This window comes from Tenrec ecaudatus, chromosome 10, assembly GCF_050624435.1.
Source record: "Tenrec ecaudatus isolate mTenEca1 chromosome 10, mTenEca1.hap1, whole genome shotgun sequence".
Classification (NCBI taxonomy): Eukaryota; Metazoa; Chordata; class Mammalia; order Afrosoricida; family Tenrecidae; genus Tenrec; species Tenrec ecaudatus.
This window is the reverse complement of record NC_134539.1, coordinates 146,874,943-146,879,043: the sequence shown is the minus strand read 5'-3', so window position 1 is coordinate 146,879,043 and position 4,101 is coordinate 146,874,943. Positions and strand designations below refer to the sequence as shown.

Below are 4,101 nucleotides of genomic sequence, written 5' to 3'. Positions count from 1 at the left end.
TCATGTCTCATAGTAGGGCCAGCCATGTTGTTCTCTCTGTGAACTGGCTGCTCTACTCAGGAACACCATCCTCACGGCCTGGTGGGCCAGGCTGTGTCCCACTCTCTCCTCCTGCCCCTTCATCTGCTCCCGTGTGCTCTGATCAGATATGTCCATCTCCTGAAGCTGCAGAATCAATTTCGTCCTTTGAAACAAATTCTTTTCGGGGGAGGGGCTGGAATCCACTTAATTTTTGGTGCTGGGGCCAGCCTCCCAGACCTCTCCACTGGTTCCCTACTCCACGACCTGTGAGTATTTTTAAGAGAAAATTTTTTGTGCTTCTGTAGTAGCACCAGGACTTCACTGTACCGCCTTCGCAGGGGCAGAAAGCACAGTGAAAGATTCTTTTTCTTAAACAGTTTTATTGACATGTAATTCATGTATCATACAATGCAATGGTTTAAATATATCTAAGAGAGTCGGACATCCATCACGACAATCAATTTTAGAATATTTTCTTCTTTCTTGTACCCACCATTGTTAGGTCCCCATCCCCACCACCGCCACCAGCCTCCCCTGTCACAACCCTAAGAGCCAGTCGTCAAGTGACTGTCTCTAGAGATTTACTTATCCTGATTTTCATATAAAGAAAATCACACGAAATTGCTTCCAGCTTGTGATAAGAGCTATATGAGCCCCCAATAAAATGATTTTTTTAAATTGCTTCCAGAAAGTTCATGCGAAGCACCAGCCAGCGGAACAAATTCTAAAGCATAAATCACCGATTCCCAAACTGTATTCTTTCAAGATGTATCTTCACCATTTTTGCAAAAACCATATTCAGTCTTTACGTGTGAGTTATTTTCACGAACTCTGACCATCTATTGGCTTTTAGAAGCCCTATCTTTATACACCCCTCACATTCTTGTTTAAATAAGCTTCCCATCACATGTTTTAAAGACCTCTTCACATGCAACTAGTAAGATCAACAAGACCGGGAGGCTGGTGCTCGCTTCGGCAGCACCTGTACTGAAACTGGAACGATACAGAGAAGATTAGCATGGCCCCTGCGCAAGGATGACACGCAAGTTCGTGGAGACCGGTAGTCTGATGCGTTCACTGTGCTTTTCCTAATCCATCACACGGGCAAGAAAAACACCCATAAAACCTTTGCTTGCAGCTCCAGAAAGTCCCTGTTGTTCCTGCATTCGCATTTTATTAGCTCTAAGCTGCAGTTCTGAATGGTGTGACGTGAAGTTTCTCCACCCCGGTAATGTGAGCAAAGTCTTTCAGCTTCCGGTTCACCCCTTCGTTCGCCTGAAGACCAGAGCCACCGAGTAATTTTCCCAAGAGAATCAGGCCACACATGGTGGAAGGAACACTAAACAAGTAAACAAACAACACCAACAAATTTTCTGCTATCAAGTTGATTTCAGCTCAAAGTAACCATGGAAGAGAGAGGGACTGCCCCTGTGGGTGTCCAAGACGGTGAATCTTTATGAGACCAGAAAGCCTCCTCAGTCTTCCTTGGAGAGGCTGGTGGTTTTGAACTGCTGACCTTCCAGATCGCATCCCCCACCTACAGCCAGAGCCCCACGAGGGAACACGGGACAGGGCTTTTCTCGCTAAAAAGATGGCTGGCTGCCTGCTTTCAGGTCCCGGGTGGTGCCCACGGTTGGCGCTTGGCTACAAACTGAAGGTTGGCGGTTCAAACCCACCCACCCAGTGCTGCCCCACAAGAGAGGCCCGGGGATATGCTTTCATCAAGATTATAACAAGGACAAGCCAGTGCAACAGTTCTCTGAAATTTATGGGGGTGACCGTGAGTCAGAATCAACTCAAAGGCAACGGACTTGGATTGGGGGTTTTCAGGTCTTCTCGGCAGCAGCCTGACAACAGCTTTTGTCACCGCCCCTCGCCCAAGACTCCTGGTCCCGGGACTTTGAGCTTCTTCAGCGCCCTCCTCTTCTCACCTTGAATAGGATTGCAGGCTTCCATGTAGAGCTAGAAGGAATGATTTCTAAAAGGCATGGCTTTCCGTTCACCTTTTTTCCACATTGAGGAAGCAACATCTCTGCTAGAAGCACCCGGCTTGCTCACACTGAACAAGAGCAACGGCTGGGTGTTCCTGCCACCCTGCTTGTCACCGATCTTCTATCCCAGAATCAGCCAGATTCCCTCCCCCTGAAACAGGCAGAGCCGCCGCACAGGAACACAACTGCCAGCACTTAGGACGGGCAGCTCAACCCCATTTTTTTTTTTTTAGATTTTTTTTCCCTTCCCTGTGTAGTATCGAGTGATATTCCAGCAGTTCCTGACAGCATTAATTAATGGATGAGGAAGGAGAACAAATTAGCACTGTCTACCTGCTCTGCCTGGTGGCAAGCATATTAATGTTCCTGAACACTGCATGATAAACGTCCGGCTCAATTCGGTAAATAACTTTGGAGGGCCGCAGGAGAACCACGTGCGACGTGAGTTCGACGACGTGACACAAGTGCGATGGGAGGAGGCGCCTGAGAGCACCCCCGTGAGACAGTTGTGTCCCATTCCATCCAAAGAACCCAAGCCAAACCCACCATCATGGAGCCCATTCTGACCCCCAGCGACCATCTGCAAGGTGTCTGCGGCTGTAACTCATGTCCACTCCAGGACAGGAACGGACAGCCTGGTTTTTTTCCTGAGGAATACCTGGTGGTTTCGAAGCACCCACCACACGGTGAGCAGTTCAGTGCTTATCCAACAGCAGAGGCCCCCAAAGAAAACGCTTTCAATTCGTGTTTCTCTAAATGATACATCCTCAGTGGCAGCGATCTCCTTCCTAAGGAGACAAAGATGGGTTCTTAGGGGTCAAAGATATGTTAGATGTTACAGTGTGTTGCCGGCCTCCAACGCTGAACCCTGCCCAGCAATCCCCGCCTAGTATTTCATGGGCCTCGTCATCGTTGGCTAGATTCTGACGCATTCAACAGAATAAACCCCGCTCTCCCCTGGGCCAGCCTCACCGCAGCCAGGGCTATGTCTGAGCCCCTGCTCTCATTAGGGAGACATTTCATTTAAATGTAAATGAATTCAAGTCGTTAATGTCATTTAATAGTTCAGTTTCTTGTCCCCGATGGAGGGAGTGAAATCATGAAAGAAAGCCTGAGAAACATGGATCTACGTGGAACTGGACTCCTAGTGTGCTTCTCCCTGCGGGCCAGCGATTTGGATTCGGTGACGTCTCCTTGAGAAAGAGTCCCCCAAGGCGCATGGACGCACTGTGGTTAACGCGTCATCGTTCTTAACAGTGAAACCGGCTGGCTGTCCATCAGTTGGGAACCGTTAGAAAAACAACAGTACCTTGTGTCATCCTTGTTGGTTGGTGCCATCAAATTGGTTCCAACTCATAGCGATCCCGTAGGACACAGTAGGACTGCTCCTGTGGGTTTCTGAGACGGTGGATCATTGTTCGTTTTTTAAACATTTTATTAGGGGCTCATACAACTCTTATCACACATCTGTACATTCTTTGCCCTAATCATTTTCTTTTTTTTTTCCTTTTCTTTTTTTTACATTTTATTAGGGGCTCATACAACTCTTATCACAATCCATACATATACATACATCAGTTGTATAAAGCACATCTGTACATTCTTTGCCCTAATCATTTTCAAAACATTTGTTCTCCACTTAAGCCCTTTGCATCAGGTCCTCTTTTTTCTGCTCCCCCCTCCCTCATGAGCCCTTGATAATTTATAAATTATTACTTTGTCATATCTTGGATTGTTTTTCAACAGAGCCTCCTCTTTAGCCCTCAGAGCAGCTGGTGGGTCTGAACTGTCAACCTTGCAATTAGCCCTCACTGTAAATCCCAGCCAGTAACCCACTACAACACTCGGACTACTTAGTATTAGGGGTGTGTGTGTGTGTGTGTGTGTGTGTGTGTGTGTGTGTGTGTGTGTGTGTGCTCAAAGCAAACTCTCTACCACTGAGTCAATTACAACTCATGACAGCTCTATAGGACAGAGTAGAACTGCCTCTGTGGGTTTCCAAGGCTGTAACTCATTATGGGAGTAGAAAGCTTCATCTTTCTCCCATGAAGCAGTTGGAGGTTTTGAATTGCTAATCTTGCAGTTTGCA

At 47.2% G+C, this 4,101-nt stretch overlaps 1 non-coding gene across 1 annotated transcript; it reads left to right on the top strand.

The window, feature by feature from the left end:
- Positions 1-984: 984 nt before the first annotated feature.
- LOC142460406 (U6 spliceosomal RNA) lies at positions 985-1,091 on the top strand. Its single transcript, XR_012786617.1, has one exon. It is a non-coding gene; the product is annotated as a U6 spliceosomal RNA (small nuclear RNA).
- Positions 1,092-4,101: the final 3,010 nt, after the last annotated feature.